Source organism: Megalops cyprinoides, chromosome 25 (assembly GCF_013368585.1).
Source record: "Megalops cyprinoides isolate fMegCyp1 chromosome 25, fMegCyp1.pri, whole genome shotgun sequence".
Lineage (NCBI taxonomy): Eukaryota > Metazoa > Chordata > Actinopteri > Elopiformes > Megalopidae > Megalops > Megalops cyprinoides.
The window spans coordinates 19,874,116-19,898,476 of record NC_050607.1 but is presented as its reverse complement, the minus strand read 5'-3'; the positions used below and the strand labels follow the sequence as shown (position 1 = coordinate 19,898,476).

General features: G+C 38.7%; 3 non-coding genes and 1 pseudogene across 3 annotated transcripts in view; all 4 read right to left on the bottom strand.

Moving 5' to 3' along the window:
- The window catches only part of LOC118772226, a 119-nt gene extending 53 nt beyond the window's left edge, over positions 1-66 (bottom strand). The window contains exon 1 of the ribosomal RNA XR_005004642.1: positions 1-66. This exon is cut by the window's left edge and continues 53 nt beyond it. This is a non-coding gene — a ribosomal RNA (5S ribosomal RNA).
- A 1,132-nt stretch (positions 67-1,198) lies between these two features.
- LOC118772239 lies at positions 1,199-1,356 on the bottom strand. The gene has a single exon (XR_005004646.1). It is a non-coding gene; the product is annotated as a U1 spliceosomal RNA (small nuclear RNA).
- Positions 1,357-2,448: 1,092 nt separating this feature from the next.
- LOC118772235 lies at positions 2,449-2,603 on the bottom strand (annotated as a pseudogene).
- A 6,670-nt stretch (positions 2,604-9,273) lies between these two features.
- On the bottom strand, positions 9,274-9,393 carry LOC118772234. Its single transcript, XR_005004644.1, has one exon. It is a non-coding gene; the product is annotated as a 5S ribosomal RNA (ribosomal RNA).
- Positions 9,394-24,361: the final 14,968 nt, after the last annotated feature.

The following is a 24,361-nucleotide window of genomic DNA, read 5'->3' as shown; positions in this document are numbered from 1 at the left end:
CCCGACCCTGCTTAGCTTCCGAGATCGGACGAGATCGGGCGTGTTCAGGGTGGTATGGCCGTAAGCGAAAGCTGCCTCTTGAAATAGCACTCTCATACATGTCCCCTTGAATTTCAGCACGACGTCTTATGGATTTCACCATACATTTGCTGCCGTTTATGACAGCCGTGTCGTTGTGGAAGCCTGGAGGTTCATCCAACACAATCTTCACAGCAAGTGTAATAATTTCCTTAAGCGGAAAGCGCTCTTGCTCGAAATCCAGCCATACGACAGACTAGTCCACTTCATTCTTAGCTCTATACTCGCTTTGATACTACACTCACTTTCCATTGCGCTGTAAAATGCAGGCGCAGCGCAAGTTACATTCTCCTTTTTCATCTTCAGTCATGTTACTGATACAAGGATACAAACAAAAACGTACACATTATCAAATGATCTCATTGGGCAAAACAAACAACAAAAATATTGCAGCGATTACTAATTCATGCAGTGAGCAAAAAACGAGGATAAACAACAAATCAATACAACATCCCCTATGTAAGAGCGCATACGTCAGCTCGTTGCTGTCTTCAGGTTTTTTTTTTTTTCACTTTCAATAGAGCATCACGGATAAGCATTGAACATCTGTTTCTGGGTGTTACGACCCCCTGCTTCCACCGTAGTTACTGTGATGGCCACGCAGAGGTTGCAGGCCGCGGTGGGAACTGTTGATTGCTTATTAGTAACACCTGGCGTCGGGGTGAGCTATATGACCGTGATCGCGCGTCTCTCTGGGGCTCGTCGCATTGCGCATGCCCTCTCCTCACACAGGCACCTGTCTACTCCTCCTACACGGGCGGCAGTGTAGCATAGTGTTTAAGGAGCAGGACTCGTAACCGAAAGGTTGCTGGTTCAATCCCCACTGGGACACTGCTGCTGTACCCTTGGGCAAGGTACTTAACCCACAATTGCCTCAGTAAAAATATCCAGCTGTATAAATGGATAACATTGTAAAGAACTGTAACCTATGTAAGTCGCTTTGGATAAAAGCGTCTGCTAAAATAAATAAATGTAAATTCCCCTAGACATATTCTTTTCTTACTTTCTCTTTCAGTAACTTTAACAAATGTATTCTTTGTTTGAAAGTCACTTCTGTTGTCTGCCTCCCTTTTTTATGCTGCGGTCCGACGAGCCGGTCGTAACACTGAGCATGAAAAATCAGGGGAGAGCGCGAACGCAGTGGCGCACTAGCAGACATCATGCAGTCGAGATTCCCACATTTGGGGAATTCGCAGGGGTCAGCACAGCCGGAGTGCAATGACTGTTTAAATGGTGTCTGTTGCATGGAAAGCCTACTTCACACTCTCCGAAAAGAGTCGTGGCTAAAAATCTGTGGGGGCGGGTCTAATGTTGGTGCCAATGGTGACGATTACGGACCAATTGAATTTGCATTTTCGCCTGGTCTGATGCCGCCTAAGGTATCCCGGTGTCTAATATTACGTAATTACTGTAATAAGTGGAAAATGGAGAAATCGAGTCAATGAAGAAAAAGAGAACTAGAGCGCAAAAAGGTACTGAGGGGGAGGAATGTAACATCGCTCTGACAGAGCTGAGAAAGGCTGGAAACAACGTCTGCTTGCAAGTACCCATGAATGGGAGCTGATGCCCAACCACCGCCTTCATGAAGCTGATGGCCAAGCTCCTGCTCGCTACCTTACCACATGTACTAGCATTGCAACGATACACACAACATTAGCATGGCGCCTGGCGCAACGATCACACGCAAATTCCTCAAGCCTTCCATCTTCTTCAAAGTCACATCACCACACTATCACATTTTTTGCCGGAAACAAAAAAAATTCTTACATTAACTCTTTTGCACACGGCACTTCTTTTCAAACATATCGCCTCAAACTCTCCACTAAATACACCTTCTTTCAACACACCAATTCATTCACGCTCAAGGGAAACAGTAATAACACAAATCTGTCTTTCTGCTCAAATAGCGCCTCCTGTCGAGGGAAAAAGCTCTCATAACCGGGCATTCTTGGGGGCTCTCCCATCCAAGTGCGAAGCACACCCAACCATGCTTAGTTTCTGAGATCGGCCGTGTTCAGGGTGCTGTGGCCGTAAGTGACGCCTACTTTTTCAAACAGCACTCTCATACGTGTCCCTTTCAATTTCAGCACGACGTCTCATGGATTTCACCGTACGCTTACTGCCGTTTATGTCATCACCCAAGCCTGACCATATTGGGGGGGACACAGAGTATTGCAGCGATTAATAATTCATGCAGTGAGCATTAAACGAGGTTAAACAAGAAATCAACACAGCATCACCTATGTAAGAATGCATACATCAGCTCGTTGCTGTACTGCGTTTTGTGTTTCTTTTTGTTTTTTGGTTCCTTGGTTTTTAAATTCGGCATGACAGATAAGCATTGAAGATGTGTTTTTGAACAAGAAAAATCAGGGAAGAGCGCGAACGCAGTCCCCCACTACCAGAAATTATGCAGTCGAGATTCCCACATTTGGGGAATTCGCAGGGGTCAACACAGCCGGAGTGCAATGGCTGAGTCTCACCCTGGGTGAACCACCTTGTTGATCATGGTATCAGGTAAGTATGAATTGCACAGCGCAACCAAAAGCGCGTCGTCCTACTTAATGCACTTTACACCCAGATACTGGCAGGGGAGATACCATGATCAACAAGGTAGTTCATCCAGGGCTTGTACTTGGTTTTCCCTACCTTTCACCTTTACAAGAAAATTTCTACTGATACTGATATTGTTTCACAATCAACGGAGTAAGATGCAGGCTCTTGGAGCCCGAAGAAATGCTGTTCGCTTCGATTTGGATGAAGGAATGGAAATGGATCGTCTCTAGTTCAGCCGCCAAGTTTTGCAGAAGGAGTTGGGATTTTCCACAAACCATCTGGACTTTGTATTTGCCTTTCCTGGAAGACGCCATTTTGAGGTAATATTCACCTCTTACTCTTTGTTTGAGCGGTGTGTGGATACCTTTGAGGCAAAGAAGAAATCCTTTGCAGGATTTGAAAAGATCAGCTTAACGCCTTTGTCTGAACGAAACTTGAGAACTGTTTATGTGGTTATGTTTTCTGAATTTGTTAAACATGAGGATATTGCTACTTGGCTTGGCAGACATTGTACGGTTTTGCATGGAATGGAAGTAAAAGACATTGATGGAGTTAAAACTGGTGCAAGACGATTTCAAGTCCGTCTGAGAGAGGGTGCAAGTAGAGATGGCCTACAGCACCTACCTTGTACCATCCAGTTAGGGGTCTGCCGTGGTTTAGTATTTTATGCTGGACAGCCAAAGCAATGCAGAAAATGTGGCTCTCTCGAGCATTTAGCAGCTGCTTGTTCTGAACAGATTTGCAAGAACTGTAGAGCCACAACGCATTCAACTCGTGAATGCACCATCCCAGTGAAATGTAATCTTTGTGCCTCCTCTGATCACCTGTTCAAGACCTGCCCTCAGGCCTACTCCAACCGGCTTAAGGCCTCCACCTCCAACCCCACTCAGAATGCTTTAGAAGTCATCCAGTCAAGAGAGCAAGCAGAATGGGCTCATACCCCAAACCTTGTTTATGCCGGTTTAATTGTAAAGAAATCCACAAACTCAGCTCACTCCCCCGGCCGGAAACTACCAGAGCCTGAGCCAGGGCCTAGTCTGGGGCCTGAGCCTGAGCCTGATCCTGGGCCGAGGCCTGAGCTCGGGCTGGGGCCTGAGCCTGAGCAGGAGGCCATTCAAGACTCCACCCAGGCACCCTCCGCTGGTCTTCCTGAGCCACTCTTTCTGAAGGAGCAACAGGAAAAGGAACCATTGCCCCCAAGCAACCTGAATGAAGCAAGCCACCAGATTTCTGAAGGGCAAATGAACCAAGCCCCCGCTATCTCTCCCACTACAGAGATTTTGGGCATCCTTAAAGGTGATATCCCCGTACTGCCTAAAGAACCTCCAGCAGGACTCGTACAAACTGATGACTGCTCCTCAGGTGCAGAGGCACCCTTGGCATCTTCCATCTTACTTCTCCCTGATGACCCTGTCCCAAATGACGAAGGAGAAATGAAGAAGAGGAAAGGCAATTTCTCCTCCCCTCTTGGGGATGGGAATTTCAGCCTAGACATTGATAACATTTGGTACTCCCCCCCCTCTAGCTCCACTGAATTTCTAGAAGTAGAGCAGGTGGAGGCCTTTACAACCACCACCTTAATGACTGCAAGAGAAGGAGGTGGAGAAACTACTGTAAGAAGAAAAAAGAAAAAGTCCAAGAAAGACCCAGCAGTGAAGTTTTGAACAGTCTGTTTGCTCCTGTATTTTCCCCTAATAGATATATGATCTCTCCGTCCCCCCTTTTTATAATCCTTATGACCATATCTGTAATATCCTGTAACACCAGAGGCCTGAACGACCCAGTTAAATGTCAGTCCATCTTCAACTTCCTCATAATGGAGAAAATGGACATTTACCTTTTACAAGAGTGCAGTTTATCCTTTCGTGATAACTATAGGGTTTTTCAAGACAGATGGATACATGGAGAATCCATATGGTCTGGGGACAATAATAATAAATCTTCAGGAATAGCTATACTGCTAAGGGGGGACTCCTTTAAAGTGAAAAACATACAACGGGTAATAGATGGTAGATTGATGTACGTTGATTTGGAGGGAGGAGGGATTAGTTTGAGGATTATCAACATATACTGCCCTACCCATCTCCAAGGCCGCTTAGATACCTTAAGATCCCTTCCATCTCTTCTGTTGTGCGGGAAAGAGGTGATAGTTGGTGGGGACTTTAATTGTATATTGCATGAAAGTGACAGGTTGTCTGTATCACCGGTAAGACTAGACTCCAGTTCAGTTCTTTTGGGAAATCTAATTGATGATTTCCATCTAATAGATACCTTTAAAACAAAAAACCCGGGGGAGAAAGGTTTCACCTGGACACATTTGTTCTGTAAGTTCAAGAATTGATTACATCTTAGGACCTAAGGGATGCATTGTAAAAGAGGCCTCCCTTAAACCAACTTTCTTTTCCGACCACTCAGCTCTTTCTTGTACGATAGAATTTCAGGGAGGTAACCTTCCCGGCCCTGGATTATGGAAACTTAATATTAGTTTATTAGAAAACCCTAAACTCACTGCTCATCTTAGAGAGAAATTAAAGCAATGGATTTCTTTAAGGTTCCTATATGAGTCTGCAGGGGAGTGGTGGGAGGACATTAAAGCAAGAACCAAAAGGTTCTTTGTACTTGAGGGGAGAAAAAGGGCTGCAAAGAGACGAATCGTTTTCAGTAGGCTGCAAGCAAAACTGCAGCGCCTCTATAATATGGCACATGCAGGCTTTGATGTAGCTGAAGACATTGCTAGGATAAAAAAGGATTATGTACAGAAGATCCTCAGAGGATAGTAAGAGTTTTTTGGTACAGAGTAGGGTCCACCATATGGAGAAGAATGAGAAATGTACCCGCTATTTCTTTAAACGCGTAACCAAAAAGAGAAATATGGTGGGACCTCTCCTACACAACGATAAGGTAATAGTGGATCCCCAGCAAATACAATCTCTTGTTCAGAATTTTTATTCAACCTTGTAAAAAGGCAAGGAGAGCAACATAGAGATGATTAGTCTCCTATGCAACTTTTTGGACAGTAGCCTCAGTGACAAGGACAGGGAGACCTTAGACAGTGACCTCACAATTGGCGAAATCACAAACGCTATGTTGAGTATGCAGAATGGTAAGACCCCAGGCTCTGACGGGTTACCGAAAGTTTTTCTATACCTTTTGGGACCTATTGAAAGCACCCTTATTAGAAGTCTATCGTGAAAGTTTAGAGTCGAAGAAACTACCAGGCTCTCTCAGAGAGAGCACAATAACTTTACTGTACAAGAAAGGCGATAAAAGAAATCTAAAAAACTGGCGTCCACTAAGTCTTCTTGGAGTGGACACAAAGATCTTAACTAAAGCCCTTTTTCTTCGTCTTCAGTCCGTAGTGGACGAGATTGTGGGTCCAGAGCAGACTTGCGGTGTGCCAAAGAGGTCCTTGTCCGACAATCTCGCTCTTGTAAGGGATGTTTTTCTCTTCTCAGAGGACCGCGGACTCCCTTTGTGTGTATTAGGGATAGACTTAGAGAAGGCCTTCGACAAAATTGACCACAACTACCTAAGAGCAGTGCTGTCTAGGCTAGGTTTCGGGCCAATTTTTAAAGCATGGTTTGACGTATTATACAAGGATTGTCAGAGCAGGGTGTTGTTAAATGGCAGGCTGACAGATCCATTTTTAATAAGCTCTGGTGTGCGCCAAGGTTGTCCGCTGTCTCCCCTGTTGTTTATTTTAGCAATGGAGCCCATAGCTGGGGCACTTAGAACGGAGCCAAACATACATGGTATCCCAGTCCCAGGAAGCGGAGGTAAGGAGGCCAAACTCTCCTTATACATGGACGACCTCACACTCCTGCTGCAGGATAACACATCTATCATAAAAGCCCTACATATCTGTGACCAGTTTGCTACGGCTTCCGGGGAAACAATTAATAGAGACAAAAGTGAAATACTCTACATGAATTGGAAAGAACCCTATTTGAATCTGGGGCTTACCATTACTGAAGAGTGAATAAAAATATTGGGGATTCAAATTGGTAAAGATATGGAAAAACTTAATTGGGAAGCCAGAATACCAAAGATCCAAAACAAACTCTTCCAATGGCGAGACAGAGAATTAACTTTGACTGGCAAAGTCTTAGTAATAAAGGTAGATGTTATCTCCTCCCTCACCTTTCTCGCCTCCACCTTCCCCATTCCAAGGATGGTTTTAGCATCCCTGAGGAGGGTGATCTTCCAGTTTATCTGGGGGGGGGAATCAAGAAAGGTTAAGGAGAAATATAATGTACAGACCTTTAGATAAGGGGGGGCAAAATGTCCCAGAGATAGAGACTAAGTTACTCGCTCTCTTTTTGACCCCAATCTTAGTTTCTTGCCTTTCACCATCTGCGACACCACAGCTGTGGTCATTTTTTGCTAGATTTTGGGTGGGCCGCACCATTGAATTAGCTTAGGGGAAACGTACATCTCTGGACGTCCCTTACGCAGAGACCTGTCCTCATCTTTACAATGTAGTTAAACTATTTTTGAGGAAACATAAAGCCTCAGCTACTCTTAAAGAAAAATTATCTAGAAAGCAAATTGAAAATGTATTGTCACCAGATAAGAACAAATTGACACCTGTTGGTGTTTTAAAAGAGAGCGACAGTGTAGCAGCCTGGAAAAACATCAACAACGCCTACCTTTTTAATAAACATAAGGATCTGGCCTGGCAGATAGCCCACGACTGCCTACCCACCCGTTTATTTCTAAAGAAACGGGGATGTACCCCCAATAGTAAGTGTGTGAGAAAAGGTTGTTTTGAAGACGAGTCTGTCGAACACATCTTTTGGTCATGTCATTACGCCCGCAGAGTGTGGTTAGAATTTGAAAGCTGGTTGGCCAACATACATTGCCCTCCAATCAACAAATTTTTCATCATGTATGGAGTAACGAATACACAAGCCAACCACGACCAATACGCTAGGTGGTGGGCAATAGTCAACTGTATTAAAGAGTCTTTATGGAAAGCTAGGAACCTATTGGTGCTCAAGAAGTATGACCTACCTTTACTAAAGGTTTGTAATGCAGTTTTGAATCTGGTTAAAGATTATATACAAAGGGAAACTCAGAAACAAAGCATTGCCCAAGTGAAAAATATATGGAAAGCTTCACACTTTCCTCATGTAGCCAAAATTCTTTTTAACGAATAGTGTAAGCAGGGCAACATCTATGTTCATCATTCTTGTTTATTCCCCCCATGTTTATGCGCGATACACTTGGTATCGGTGATTGTCCTTTTACTGTTACCCGTATGATACACAACAAATGTTATGTATTGCCCAATGTTCCTCCCTTTTCTGAAACCTCACTTTCTCCCAGTGAGACATGTGTACGTGTGCACCCTATTATTGTGTTAACACTTGTGAGAACTTTTTTCAAGTATTTTGATGACCAGTTTCTTTGTGTTTTTCAGTCTTACACCTTACTACCTCTAGAGTTCTGTACTTGTATTGGAAATATTACCTGTATAATATACAGCAAATGTAGTGTATTTCTTATGTACTGTCTGATGTTTTTACCTCCCCCCCCCCTCCTGCTTCCCCGATGGAGCATTTGTTCGTGTGCTCCCCAACATTCTGTATGCTCTGTATGTTCATGTAGCGCCCTTGTCAGACTTCCTTCTACTGAATAGCATCAGCATTGTGGCATAGGTGTTTATCATACTTACAACGTACTACTGCTTATTATACACACTTGTATGTGTCACAATTGATATCGGTGATTGTTTTTGGTGTTGTTACTCATGTAATGTATAACAAATGTCATGTTGACTACGTGTGTATTTCCTATTATGTACGGTTTAACCCACACTTGTACCCCATCAATGTGTCAGCTAATGTAACACCCATATTAAGAACTGTACAGTACAGGTATGTCTGTAAAATTTTTGTCATGACACTTTGCAATGAACTAAATAAAGTGTATAAAAATTGAAAAAATTGCACTTTACACCCATGGTTGCCACGTCCTGCAAGTGGGCTGCCCAGCGCCACAAGAGTATGCCTAATGGAAAGATCTCATTATTCCTTTTTTGTAGTGAAAATGCCGCTGCATTTTTAATTTAATGGCGATATTCCTATCAATACCGTTCTACTGGCACATAATTCTACACTGTCCATTCCCGTATTCAACAAGAGATGCTTACGCGGGAGACAGAAATTGCTATGAATGCCATACGTGCCAAAGAAAAAAAGAGGGGAAAAAGCCCCTCTATGACACTCCGATCATCGGAGTGCAATTGCATTACTTGTAAAAAAAAAAAAAAAAACACAAACACAGCACGGTCATCACACCAAGTGTAATAATGTCCGTGCATTCCCATCCGCGTTCCCCAGGCTAAAATATGAACGTTCAGTTCTGGAGCGCCCTCACCCGTTTCACTGCACCACAGACAGTCTTTGCTTTTTTATTTTACTTATTTTATTTTTTTTAACTGACTGGGGACTATGTCGGCGAGCTCTTTCAGACAGAAAGAGCTCTGTTTCCGGGCTGGGGTCGTCTGCCCTTCTTTAGATCACCTTAAGTGTACATGATTGTATGAAAAGACAAATAAATAGACGCTGAATGGAACGAGTCATGAGAGAAATGTGTGTGTTTGCGATCAAATAGCGCCTCCTGTGGAGGGAAAAAAGCTTACAGCACCTGGTATTCCCAGGCGATCTCCCATCCAAGTACTAACCAGGCCCGACCCTGCTTAGCTTCCGAGATCGGACGAGATCGGGCGTGTTCAGGGTGGTATGGCCTGTAAGCGAAAGCTGCCTCTTCAAATAGCACTCTCATACATGTCCCCTTGAATTTCAGCACGACGTCTTATGGATTTCACCATACATTTGCTGCCGTTTATGTCAGCCGTGTCGTTGTGGAAGCCTGGAGGTTCATCCAACACAATCTTCACAGCAAGTGTAATAATTTCCTTAAGCGGAAAGCGCTCTTGCTCGAAATCCAGCCATACGACAGACTAGTCCACTTCATTCTTAGCTCTATACTCGCTTTGATACTACACTCACTTTCCATTGCGCTGTAAAATGCAGGCGCAGCGCAAGTTACATTCTCCTTTTTCATCTTCAGTCATGTTACTGATACAAGGATACAAACAAAAATGTACACATTATCAAATGATCTCATTGGGCAAAACAAACAACAAAACTAGAGGTCGCAAGCTACCGCAAATGCTTCCAAGCCCCAAAGGTGTAAAAAAGACACATAACAATTAATTCAATTCAATTTAATTCATTTTTATTTGTATCGCGCTTTTTACAGCACAAGTTGTCACAACGCACATTTTCACTGTTCCTAGGCCTGAGACCCGCTGAGAGCAAGCGTCAGGCAACAGTGGCAAGGAAAAACTCACTATCAGGAAGAAAAGTTGAGCAATGAAACTGATAAGAATTATCACGTTCTTCCATAACAAGTCCGCTTCGGTTTTACAAAACTCATTCACGAATGTTATTCACAGTAGCATCAAAGCAGCAAACACTACATTAAAGTACATTATGAAACATTTTCGCTGCAGTGAAAAACGTATCGCTTTTTCCAACGATAAACAGAGTTTAACACAAGATCAGCTGCAGCTGAGTTCAGCGTATTTACTTTCAGCGATGAACCGAATCTAGCATACTGGTCAACTACGTTTTCATTTACAAATACAACGTTATTTCATACTGAGACATAATAACATTCATTCAAACAGGCTACACGAGGAGTATTGAACAATGTACAACGTTATTTCACTTCGACAGTCAAAATAAGATTCGTTCAAACACGTAAACAAGTATTGCTAGCAAGCTAGGCGAGTGACTCAGCAAAACATTAGCAAGCTAGCTAGCTAGCAACGAATTCTTTACCTAGCTATATAAAAACGCTGCGCGAGCAATATTGAAAAGAACGATATAATCGTAGGTAAAAGTGCAGAAACATTAACTTAGCTAGCTTGCTAGATGCGTGCAGAATGTTAATACAATAATGATTATAGACACAACGATGACAAAATATTCACCGTCATGCAATGCTAGCATGCTACAATACGCTAGCTGGCTAAAACGTACAGCCGGCGATATTACGAAATGCAAGGAGTATTGAGAAGAATTTAATCGTTTCTAAAGTGCAGAAACATTAACTTAGCTAGATTGCTAGATATGCGCAGGATGTTAATACAACAATGAGATGATTATTGACTCAAGGATGACAAAATATTCACCGTCATATGATGCTAGCATGCTACAATACGCTGCTAGCAAGCTATAATACACTAGCTGGCTAAGTCGCTAAAACAGTGATATTACAAATGAATTCCTGAGAACAATGTAATCGTTTCTAAAGTGCAGAAACATTAACCTAGCTAGCTTGTTAGATGCGCGCAGAATGTTAATACAACAATGAGATGATTTTAGAAACAAGGATGACGACATGTTCACCGTCCTACCATGCTAGCATGCTACAATACGTTAGCTGGCTAAGTCACTAAGACAGTGATGTTACGAATGTATTGAGGAGAAGAATGTAATCGTTTCTAAAGTGCAGAAACATTAACTTAGCTAGATTGCTAGATATGCGCAGGATGTTAATACAACAATGAGATGATTATAGACTCAAGGATGACAAAATATTCACCGGCATACGATGCTAGCATGCTACAATTAACTAGCTGGCTAAAACGTATAGCCGGTGATATTACGAAATGCAAGACGTATTGAGAATAATGTAATCGTTTCTAAAGTGCAGAGACATTAACTTAGCTAGATTGCTAGATATGCGCAGGATGTTAATACAACAATGAGATGATTACAGACTCAAGGATGACGAAATGTTCACCTTCATACGATGCTAGCATGTTACAATACGCTGCTAGCATGCTATAATACACTAGCTGGATAAGTCGCTAAGACAGTGATATTACGAATGAATTCCTGAGAACAATGTAATCGTGCGTAAAGTGCAGAAACATTAACTTAGCTCGCTTGCTAGATGCGCGCAGAATGTTAATGAAACAATGAGATGATTTTATAAACAAGGATGGCAACATATTCACCGTCCGACGATGCTAGCATGCTACACTACACTGCTAGCATGCTACAAAACGCTAGCTGGCTAACTCGCAATGCGGTAGTTAGGTAGCGTGTGTTGATATTTGTTAGAAGAACGGTAATAAAGTAATCGTTCATTTCACCTTTCTGTAAAGATAACAGTAATAAGAAAAATGCAATCGTTTACACAACGGTTAGCTACAAGGCACCGCGATGAGTCGCTACGCCGGTGATATTACGAATTGAAAAGTGTATTGAGGACAGGAATGTAATCGTTTGTAAAGTACATTGACGTTAACGCAAGTACTTAGCTCATTTGAATACCAAACTTGAGATTGGTAGCATAAAAACCCTAAATTTTATAAGGTTCCTGTATGCCTGCTTGCACCGCTATCTTGTTTTGTCCAGTCTTGTATAAGTTTCTGTTCAGAACACTCATTGGCGCCTCTCATGGAAGACTGCAGTACTGCAAGTTCTGCCATAGACTCCCATTATATTTTGAGATCATATTTTATAGAATTTTTTATGGAGAGGGGCTTCGCCCCCCACATCTGCAAACTTTATGACAGAATTGCATACACATATGCCACAAACCTACTGAGTTTGGTGTGAATAGCTGTTACCGTTTAGGAGTTATAGGCGTGGGAAAAATGTGTTTTCATCGTTGTCGGGGTCAAGTAGGGTTTAGACCCAGGTAACGTCCAAATTATAGCAGATATCCACAAACCCCGTGCAATTTGATTAATAGACCCTTTGGGCTACATCCAGGACCAGTTTTCACATTCCCTAGAATTACGACCTAGGAGGCTTATCGCTTAGAAAAACCCCCTAAAAAAGAGTTTTTTTGGAAATATCGGGGTGTTTCCAAGTTTCCATGCACAACTTCACATAATAACAGACAAGACTACCAAATTTGGTGTAAATCAGACTTTTATTTCAATACGTTTGGCCTGCCAGAAAAACAGAAGGAAGAAAAAAAACTAAAAAAAAAAAGAAAAAACAGAACGAAAACAACATGCTTCCCAGCCCTGTGGGCTTGGAAGCATAACTAGAGGTCGCAAGCCACCTCAAATGCTTCCAAGCCCCAAAGTTGTAAAAAAGATCTATAACAATTAAACTGATGAGAATTAGCATCTTATTACTTGAACGGTCTCTGCATTGTGTACATTTTTTTTTCTGCACAGCATGATTCCATAACTACATTAACACCTTCAAAGTAAACAGCACAATTCAATGACCTACATTTGTTTAATCATACCTCTGTTCTGTTTTACACTTGTATAAATGTTGTGTAGTATGTATACATATAAATGTTGTGTAATAATGCTCTTGTTGCAATACCAATTTATGTGCAGATTCCACATAAAAAGGACTGTTGTTCCATGACATACAGACTACTTAGTTCCAATACATTTTACCACAGTAAATAAGGCATGCTTTGTTTTCAAGCTTGACAAGTAGACTGTATATACAGAAGTATTTAAAATATTAGCAAGCCAGCAACCTAGCATCACTTTGATATGTTAAGCTACACTACAGAATGCACACTGGTTACACTGAAGGAAGCAGAACATTTGTAAATAACATAAAGATTGTAATATCTATGGTAAGAATGGTAATACAATAATGAAATGATTGGTGAGACAAGGATGGGACCAGAGAGAAAGCAGCAGAAGTTGTACAGTTTATTTTATTATACAGAGAGTAAAAAATAGAAAATTGAAAGTACTGGTGAAACATAAGTGTTATGTTAGGGAGGGAGATTGTTGTTGTGACATGTGTATGATGTGGTTGTTTGAAATTGTAAAGGAAAGTGCAGGGCCTGTCAGTAAAGTGTCGTATAATTGCATCTCATGGTTTTGTAAGTGTTGAAGATTTTCTTTTTGTAAGTACTGAAGAATTGCCGGTGTGGAAATTTTATATATGTGTGTTGCATTGTTGTGTGTTAATTTGAATGTGCCATGCATTGTGATAGTGTATGATGAAGTGGGATGTGCTGTGGAACAGTGTGTGCATTTATGTGTTGTTGCGCGAAATGGTGGTGTCAGATTTCTAAAACAGGATGGGCATTGATGTGTTATGTTAAGTTGAGCTGCAGTGATTGTTGCAGTGATACTTGTTTGTTCTGAAGTATGTGTCTGTGAGATGCTGCGTGTGGCTATGTGTTTGCTAAGTGTGAATGTGGTGTCCTTTGTTGTTGTTAATGTGATGTTGTCGTTGTAATTACGTGTTGCAATGTGTGTAATTGTGTATGATTGTCCTTCGGTAATGATGTCTATCAAAGGTCCCCAAAGTGTTAGTGTTACGTCTGCTGTGTTGTCCGAGATTTGTGCTTGTCTGCAGTCCAAGTCATGGCCGTGAACATGGTGGACGGTGGTCTCAGGAGCCACATGTGTAATAGTTCCTGATAGTGATGTAATCTGTGAGAGAGAAATTGTGGGAAAAAAATGAAAACATCATGAATGTATTGTATTAGGTGAGAAATCAACTGGTAGACATTTGTTATTGTAATATTATACATTACATAGGACAATGAAAAGACAATATCTTTGCGTGTGGAAAATGATCAAAGCAAAATAGATAGAAGTTAAGGTCACACATGGTAATAAGAATCAGGATGTGTTACAATAGGCAATAGAGTTGTAGAATAGGTAAATAGGTAAAATAGGTATGCTCAATAGGTAGAGAATTAGTAGTACTTACATGAGTTTTTGGTGGCAGTGTTTGAACTTCTTTCACTTTCTTCAGAGTGAGCCCGTGGGTTGTAGAAGGAAATGGGAGTTTGTTGATGAGCGAAACTGTGGATTTTTCAGTGACAATAAAATTCATTTCTGAAGGATTGTATGGATCTGTAGAGGAAAACATTTGTAGTTAGTGTTTGTAGTGCATGATTTCAATAAAGAACATCAAGTGATGGTAATGGTGGAATGTGACAATTGGTAAATCATTTGTAGAAGAATTTTGTTTCGGTTTGCTTTGGAAAGTAAATGACAGCGTGTGTAATATTAGCAATTGAAAAATAGCTGTGTTTGAAAGAAACATGTATTGTACTTACTTTGGTTTTGTGAAGCATTTGTAATTTTCTCTGCGGCCTTTTGTTCTGTGGCATCCAGGAAGAGTTGGTGTTTTGCGAAATTCTGTTTGTAGATCTGTAAAGTGACTCTAAAAAATGGTTTGTTGTTTTTTGCTGTCTGCAGTGGTGAAGTGCATTGCACATAGCCAGATACATCTGTTGGTGATGGTGTCTCTTGTTTCTTCATCATCTTCTTTGGAGGAGGAGAGTCCATTTTTGATAGACGTGGAAGATATTTCAAGTGAGATAAAAAAAATCCAGGTATCCGTTGTGGAAGAAAGTTAAGAATGAGTTTATTGGCGAGGTTAAATTATGGAAAGCTCTCAGTGTAGTGAGCAATGAGGTTGAGAGATATTTTTGACCAATGAGATTTTAAGGGTGTGACTTGAGTTGGGTGTGAAGAACGGTGGACTTGCTCAATCTTATTAGTGTGTATGTGTGGTTGAAGGTGCCAGGAGAAAGGTCATTTGCATATAGAAAATAAAAGGAATTTAAAATTAATGTGGAAAATGTGTGTTTAGAAAGCAGGCGTAAATGAAATGGTAAAAGCAATTTGAAATGGAAAAGAGCACAGATGTATAGTTTTTAGGTATGCTTAATGTGTAGTTCAGAAATGATGTTATTTTATGTGTCATGTGTAAATGTGATGTAAAGTCTGCTGACAATGGTAGATTGTTTGAAAGTAGAACAGGGAATTTTGAAATGTCATACATTCAGTATAGCAATGTTTGAGAAATGAAAGTAAGGCTGCTTGAGAAGTTGTGTATTAGGGATCATTAATAACTGGGAATGAATATTGTGAATGAATTGAGGATGAAAAGAGTTATGACATGTTATAGAGAAGGGCTTATATAGAGGGCACTGAAAGTATAATCAAGGTACTGTACAGTATTGTGTGAAAGAAGGTTTTATAAGACATAAACAACAGTTTGCGCAGTAACCAATTAACCAATTAAAAAGGCAGACAATACTTTTGTTGTGAGTTTAATTTGAAAACTAAAATTATATGAATGGCGGACTTGATATGGGTGTGTATGGTTGTAACTACTAAGGGTTAGGGTTAGAGGAACAGTTTAATGAAGTTGTTGTTATTGATGAGAATTTTAGTGTAGTACTGTTGTCCTGGTTGAATGATTAGTTTTGATGGAATTGTAAGAATGCAGAGAGGGATATAGGACTTTTTTGAATGGTATTTGTCTTGTGTTATAGGAATACAACTTATGTATATTAATTAAAGGTAAGGTATAAAACATAGTTCTGGAAATGAGAGGAGTGTGACTGATGAGTGTTGGAGATGTTTTTATTTCTTATGATGGTTTTAATTAAGGGAAATACGTTTTTGACAATAGTTGTATTTGATAGATAAAAGGTAATGATGATGTAAAGATCATGAAGAATATGTATGTTTAAAAGATAAGTAATATGAAAGACTTATCAAGGATTTAAAGGTGATGTTGTAAAATTTGTGTGCATTGATTGTTAACTAATATAAAATGTATGAATCTAAAGTTTGGAGTGTCTACTGAAGTGTAGCAACAAAAGAGACATTACATTATACAGTGTGAGATGGTAAGTGCATTGATAAAAGCTTGATCTCCTTTATGTGCATTTCTGTGAGAAGGTAAAGTTGATCAGCTTTAGGTCTGCATTGATGAAAATCCTTATGGAACAAGAAAGAGTCATTTGAGTATAGTTGTTATGCTGAATGTCATATAATCAAATGCACTTTAAAGGTACATGTGAGGTAGCACATTGAGAAATTTCATTGGGAAAAGGTAGATATGACATGTAAAGACTGTGTTCTATAGTGCTAAAACAAAAGTAGTACATGAAAGAGTTAGTTCCAAGAGCTGAAGGAAAATGTAAAAATTGTGTGAATTGAAGAATTGTGAATGTGTGAATGTGAGCTTGGAGAAGCTATTGAGTGTTCAAGCACAGATGGCAGACAGTGATAACAGTGTAAGACCTGGAATGCGTTGGTAGGTACTTGATCTTGTTTGATGTGGTTTGTTTTGATCAGTAATCACAGTTGGTTAGTGTTCTTAGCTTATCTGTGTGTTGGAAGGTGTGAGACCATGTTCTGAAAGGTCATTTGAATATAGTGCTCATTGTGAGTGTCATGGAATGAAATGGAATTTAGACCTAAATGTGAACAATATGTGCACTTAGTAAATAACATTGTAGAAATCATTTGTATTAACATTTGACAATGATTTTTTTAAATAAAGTAGTTTTGTGTACAGATTAAATGTAATACAAGAATGATGAATGCAAAAAGGAGGAATAGATATCAAGGTAATACATTTACATGTATCCTTGTCTGTATGAATGTAGGAGTGAAGGAGACATGTCCAATGTGTCACCAGTGGAAATTACAGCCATGCTTTATAGGTAAAAGTCTGATGTTTGTTGCTCATATTCTTTGTCATATATTGAGTGTGTATTTGAATTGTCTGCCGTAAACTTTTGATGTGCATTTGTTTAGTATGGTAAAGTATAAATATTGATGTGGCATAAGTGATAAGTATTGGAGATTTCTTTTGTTTTTTGAGAGATGGTTTTGGTTATTATATCAATAGTAGTCTATATGATGCAAACAGAAATGGTCTAAACATAGTTGTGGTTGATAACTGTTATTGTAGAGCGCAGAAGTATTTGATAGATCAAAGGTAATAATGATGTAAAGGTCATGAAGGATATGTATGTTTAAAAGAGAAGTAATACGAAAAACTCATTATCAAGGATTTAAAGGATATGTTGTAGAATTTGTGTGGATTGATTCTTAACTATAATAGAATGAATGAATCTGAAGTTTGGAGTGTCTATTGAAGTGTAGCTACAAAAAATGCAAATTTTTGTTAGAATTGTATATATGTTTCAATCTTGTAGTGTAATATTTTATAAATATAACATGAATGATGATATGCTGAAGAGATCATATAGATATTCTAAAGGATGTATACATTATATACAGTCAATGTTTAAATGTTGTAATAATATTAACAATCATATAAAAGGAAGGTGTCAGTGAATTGAGTAAAGAAGTGTTTGTTGTAATGAACAAATGAAATGTAGGGAAGGATATGATGTCATGGTTTTTTCCAGTAGAATTTGCGGTGGGTGTTCCTTAAAAGTGATTGGTGTTTGACGGAGTATATAAAGAAGGGTCAGCTTATACATGTTGGTTCTTTGACCTCAATGCTGAATAAGCAACACTTGTGAATCAGAGCTAAACTTTCAATAAGGAACACTTTTAAGGGAGTACTCCACTCTACTTTACTTATTTGAGAGAAAATAAGGAAAGGTAGCTGTGAACTTTCTATAGACGTGAAATACGAGTAAAATACGATTGAAAGAGTATCATATAGATCCAGTAATATAAAATTATGTTGCAGAATTTATAAAAGGTGTTGTTTGTAAATAAACATTCTGAAGCAATATAAGAACACATACATTTAGATGTTGTAAAGAAATTATGAGTACTTTTTAAAAAATGAAATGATGAAACAAATGTTACATATGAACTGGAATTTTATGAAATATCTTATTACAGATGCCTAGGAAAAAGGGTCAGAATATGGCAAGAAACAGAAAATCTGAGGAACTTCAGCCTCTGGTGAGTAAGGACAAGAGTGTGGGTACACATGCTATATAGTTAAATGAAATGCATTTGTTGTTGTCATGGTAGAGATGAAACAGGCTTTATATGTAATAGTGGTAAAAGTGTTTTGATGTGGAGGTAGGAAGTACCAGTGTTGTGTTATAATGATATTTCTGTGGTTTAGAGTTAGAAAATTGTATGTGTGGTTATTTACAGATGTTGGTAGACATATTTGATGATTAGACTACATAATGACATCCTTAAATTGCCTTCTTGTATCAGTGAGATCCTGATACAAGATTGCCTTCTTGTATCAGTGAGATCCAACATCCTTTTCAGGTTAAAAATATATTGAAAACATGGTATAGATAAATACTGTTTTGTAATATAGATGGGCTAATATAAATAGTGTAATTACAATATTTATGTATTGACTATATTTGTGTTTTGTTTCATGGTATAATGAGAAAAATGTGAAATTTGACCCTAGGTCTGAAAATGTTTTTACATGTCTTACTACAGATGCATCAGAGGAGTGAAGACATGGTAAGATGCCACAAAGCTCAAGAAGTTGAGACTGGTGAGTAACAAGATTGCAGATGCAGGTTTCACAGTAGCTCATCCAAGAAATGTGAAAAGAGTTTTGCAAGGAAGCTATAGTCAGGCAGATGTAAAGTTTGGTGTAAATGCAGGAAAGCAGTGTGTTGCAAATAGTTTATCTTCCATTGTGTTTAGTAAAGTTAAAAACATTCTGTCATGGACAAGATGTGATTTGGATGAGATTTTAAATGAAGGAAATAGGCAGTATAGTATCATTCCAAAAACAGTGGATAGAAGTGGAAATATAGTCGATTATCTACTGGTTACTGAACTTCCTCAAAAGGTGCTTTTGTTTGGGAGAGATGTGGAAATTAGCTTAAAGGAATCCACTGCTGGTTTATTACGATGCCAGGAAGATATGTTGTCTGATTATGTCATGATGTTTACTGATGCTGTATCTGTAAGTTTAAGTGACTGCAGTGCCTGTTTTGTTACAATTAGTAGCTCTACTTTTGCAGTCATTCAAGAAAGCGATAGGTTGTTTGTATTTGATTCCCATGGTAGAGACAAAAGAGGGTTGCCATCTGGTTGTGGTAAAAGTTTGTTGATGGAAGTTGCTGATGTTGATGCTGTGCTATATTATTGCTGTCGTCTAGTGTCACAGAGTCATATGCCTAAGTATGCAGTGGTGACTGGTGTAAATGTTTATGTAGAAAGTCCTGGTTCTGCTATGCCAACTGCTGGTACTACTGACGATAGTCTGTCTTTGTACTCAGTTACAGAGGAAGATATTACTGATAGTATGGTGGCTGGTGTTTTTGACGATGTTGTTTTAGTTACAGAATGTGGTCCCAGTATAAAACATTTTAATCCTTTGACACATAATTCAGCAGAGGAAATTTGTGCAGAACTGAATATGGTACATAAGGGCTTAGGTGTATTAGAACTGGTACAGTGTGAAAATATGGGAGAGCCAGTAAAGACAAAGAGCATTGAAGGTGATGGGAACTGTTTTTTCAGAGCATTATCATTTGCTATATCTGGTGTTGAAAGCAATCATAGACGAGTGCGTAGAGCTATCGTGCAACACATGAAGGAGAATGTGCATGTTTTTCAACCATTTTTGAGAAGGGAATATAATTCTGTTGAAGAATATCTTGAACGTAGTAAAATGAAGAATTTAAGAACATGGGCTACAGAGCTTGAAATTTTGGTTGCGAGTGATCTGTTTAAGACAGATATATTTGTGTATAGAACAGAATGGCAGTTGACATCACGAAAAATGTTAGACAAAGAAAACTTTGTGCGAGATGAAGCAATATATTTGAAAAACTACAATGAGGTTCATTTTGAAGTGGTGTTGTCAGTTAGAAATCTCAGTGTTTCTTTAGAAATGAGTAGCAATAGCAGGGGAATAGAAACCAGTAATGAAACATGTTTTACAGAGATAATGGTACTAATGGATTTAAGTAATGAAGACGGGTTTTCCATGACTAATGCTATAACTGATAGTAAGGAAACTTTGTCAGTACCAGCGGAAATGAAAAATCGTAAAAGAAAGCACAATAAGCGAGCTGCAGATGCTTTAAAAAGGGAAAAGCAGAAAAGCAGTATGTTCCCAAGAAATTAAAACTTGACCAAAATGAATTGTATGAATATAAATTAAAACATCAATGTAAACAATATCATTTCAATAAAGATGCAAGAAAGAGTAAGATTTTGAAAAGTAAGATTAAATATCAGAATGACATAGCATTTAGAGATTCTGTTATACAAAGAGGAAAAAAGAAATATGTCACAGATGAGTACTATAGAAACACTTTAATAAAAGCAATGAAGAGTAAATATACTACAAATAAAGAATATAGAGATGCATTAATAAAAACAGCAAAAAGCAAATATGCAACAAATAAAGAATATAGAGATGCATTAATAAAAGCAGGAAAAAGAAAATATGCGACAAATAAAGAATATAATATAGAATAATATAGAAATGTTTTAATAACAAAAATGAGAATGAAATATGCTAATGATTTGGAATTTAGAAAACATTTGAAACAACAAATAAAGACAAAATATTATGGAAATTTACAATATCAAACTGTTGTAAAGCAGAAACTTAGGGAAAAATATGCAGCTGATGTAAATTATAAGAAACAAGTAAAGTCACGTAAAAAGCAAACTGAAAAGCAAAAACAATTTGACATTGTACTTGCAAACTTTAAAAAACAAAGTGTACAGGGTCCAGAATACTGTTGTGCTGTTTGCCATAGATTACTCTTTGAAAATCAAGTAATTAGTTGTAAACCCGAAACATATGTACGTGGGGGAGGTAATTCTAGAGCACTTGCTGAAAAGTATATTACATACGACTACTTGCATATATGTTCTAAATCTTGTAACAGTGCAAGAGGAAAATTAAGTACAAGATGTTGTTTATGGATTTGTTATAGTTGTCATAGAAAACTCTTAAACGGAAGAGTTTCAGCTGAAGCAGTAAAGAACAATCTAGAGTTAAAACCGATTCCAATAGAACTAAAGCATTTAAATGTTTTGGAAGAGCACTTAATTGCTCTACACATACCATTTATGAAAATGATTGCATTGCCGAAAGGAGGGCAATATGGAGTTCACGGACCGGTTGTTTGTGTGCAATCAGATGTAAATAAACTGACAAATATTTTGCCAAGAAGTCCAGACAATGATGAATTTATCAGAGTCAAACTGAAACGTAAATTATCATATAAAGGTTATTATAAATATCAGTATGTAAATACAAGTCATATTGAGAAAGCACTTGTTTATCTTAAACAATATAATAGATGGTACAAAGATGTAGAAATTAATATGTATTGGGTGAATTCATTTGCAGTGCCTGCATCGATTTATGACAATGAACATAGTAACTCCATGGCGTCAAATTCTGAAAAGGAGGTTGAATGTGAAAGTGAGTTAGAAGCCAGTCAGGATGAAGAGGAAGGCGGGTTGCAGATGGACACATGTCTGCAGCCTATCGATATTGCACAGGAAGTTTTTGATTATCATTTTGAGGATGTAGTTTGTGTAGCTCCTGCTGAAGGTCAGCATCCCATACACATGCTTATGGATCATTCCAATGAAGCAAAGGCTTTTCCTGTTCCGTTTCCTGATGGGTTAGGAACTTTTAATGATAAGCGTGATCATAGGCTGACATTAGGTAGATATTTGAATACGGGATTAATGAATGTTGATAATAGGTTTGCTAAGAACACCAATTTTATATTTTATGCTCAATATTTATATGAATTAAATCAAGTTGTTTCCAATGTTTCAATTGCTTTGCGCAAGGGAGAAGCAACTCATAAAGGTCAGAAAGTTACAGCCAAAATGCTTTATGATAAAAAGACACTAAAACAGATACTTAATTCTAATGATGGTTTTAAATTTCTAAAACCAATTAGGGGCACACCGCCATACTGGCAAAAAACGCAAAAAGATTTGTTTGCCATGGTAAGACAATTGGGCATACCAACATTCTTTTGTTCATTTTCCTCAGGTGATGTGAGATGGCCTCATGTTGTAGATGTAATTATGAAACAAAGCGATACTCAAGCACCAGAAACCGAGTTGAGCTGGGCCGAAAAATGTACCATTTTGAAGTCCAATCCCGTCACAGTTGCACGGATGTTTGAACATAGGTTTCAAATATTTCTTAAAAAGGTTATCCTCTCACCAGCTAATCCAATAGGGAATGTGGTTGATTATTTTTACCGTGTTGAGTTTCAGCAACGAGGATCACCCCATGTGCATGCATTGTTTTGGGTCAAAGATGCACCTGTAATTGATAAAGATGATGATGAGGAAGTATGTAAATTTATAGATAAATATGTTACCTGTAGTTTGCCCTGTGAACATAACGATGCAGAAATGCATGAAATAGTATCTCATGTTCAGAAACATAGTGTAAATCATTCCAAGTCTTGCAGAAAGGGTGGTAGGAAATGTAGATTTAACTTTCCTCGTCCACCATCACAGCAAACATTTATAGCCAGGCCACCTGAGATGTCTGAGGAGCATAGTACTGAGGAAACTGAACAAACTTTTGTGTTGCCGAAAGATGTAGCATATGAAATTGTAGACAGGGTGTCAAAGGCGTTATTAGAGGGACAGGAAGTATTTTCGAGTGTGCAGGATTTATTTTCACACGTAAATATTTCTCAAGAGTTCTTTGAAACTGCGTATTCAAGAGTCAGTAAGAAAAACAGTGTTGTTTTAAGAAGGGAAGTCAAAGATATTTGGATCAATCAATACAATTATGATCTGCTGAGATGCTGGGATGCTAATATGGACATCCAGTATGTCATTGATGCATACTCATGCATAGTTTACATAGTGTCCTACATTTCTAAGGCTGAGCAAGAGATAGGGTTGCTTTTAGAGCAAACACAAAAGGAAATCAGACAGGAAGCCAACATGGATGCAAAAGCAGCAATGAAAAAGCTTGGTGCAGTTTATTTACACAACCGTGAAGTTAGTGCACAGGAAGCAGTATTTAGGGTGTGTAATTTAAATTTAAAGGAATGTAGTAGGAAAGTACAATTCATTCCAACTGGGGATACTCATGTAAGACTGAGCTTACCGTTAAAGACACTTCAGCAAAGGCTCACGCAATCAGATATAAGTGACGATAAAATTTGGATGACAAGCTTAGTAGACCGATACCTAAACAGACCAAAAGGGAAAAAATTTGAATATGTGTGTTTGGCAACTTTTGCTTCAAAATATAGAATTGTGTACGGCGTGCATGCCTCAGGACATAAACGGAAAACTCAAAACATTTATAAGTTGCAAAATAATATGGGTTGGATTCAGGAGCGCTCTCGATCTGACCCTGCTGTTGTGAGATATGCTAGGTTTTCACGTACACAGTCCCCAGAATTGTACTTTCAAAGTATATTACAGTTGTTTTTACCTCATAGATTTAGAGAACAGTTGAAACCTGCCCCCTTTGAATTCTATGAGTTTCTACATGTGTGGAATGGTCAAGTGTTCACATCTTAAGTATGTGAAAGATATTGTAGATGAAAACAGATTACTTTTTGAAAAAGACGCAGAGGCAATTGAAAGAGCCGAGGAACTCTTACAGGACTATGGTGTCTTGGAGGATGCTTGGGCAGAAATTTGCCCTGAAACAGAAAGGGAAAGATTGGAGTGTGTAGAAGAAAGACAAGCTTTATTTAATGATGATGTTCAGGACATCAATGATATTCCAGATTTACACAATGAGAGAGACAAAAAAATGGACATTGAGACAGGACAGATTAATGTCACTTCTACAGCAGAAAGTGTGGAAATGCTTCGCATGCTAAACACACAGCAGTCTAGAATATTTTATAAAATTAGAAAGTGGTGTTTGGACAAAGTCCAAGTTAAAGAACCACAGCCCTTTCACGTTTTTGTTACTGGTGGTGCGGGTACTGGTAAGAGTCACCTTATCAAATG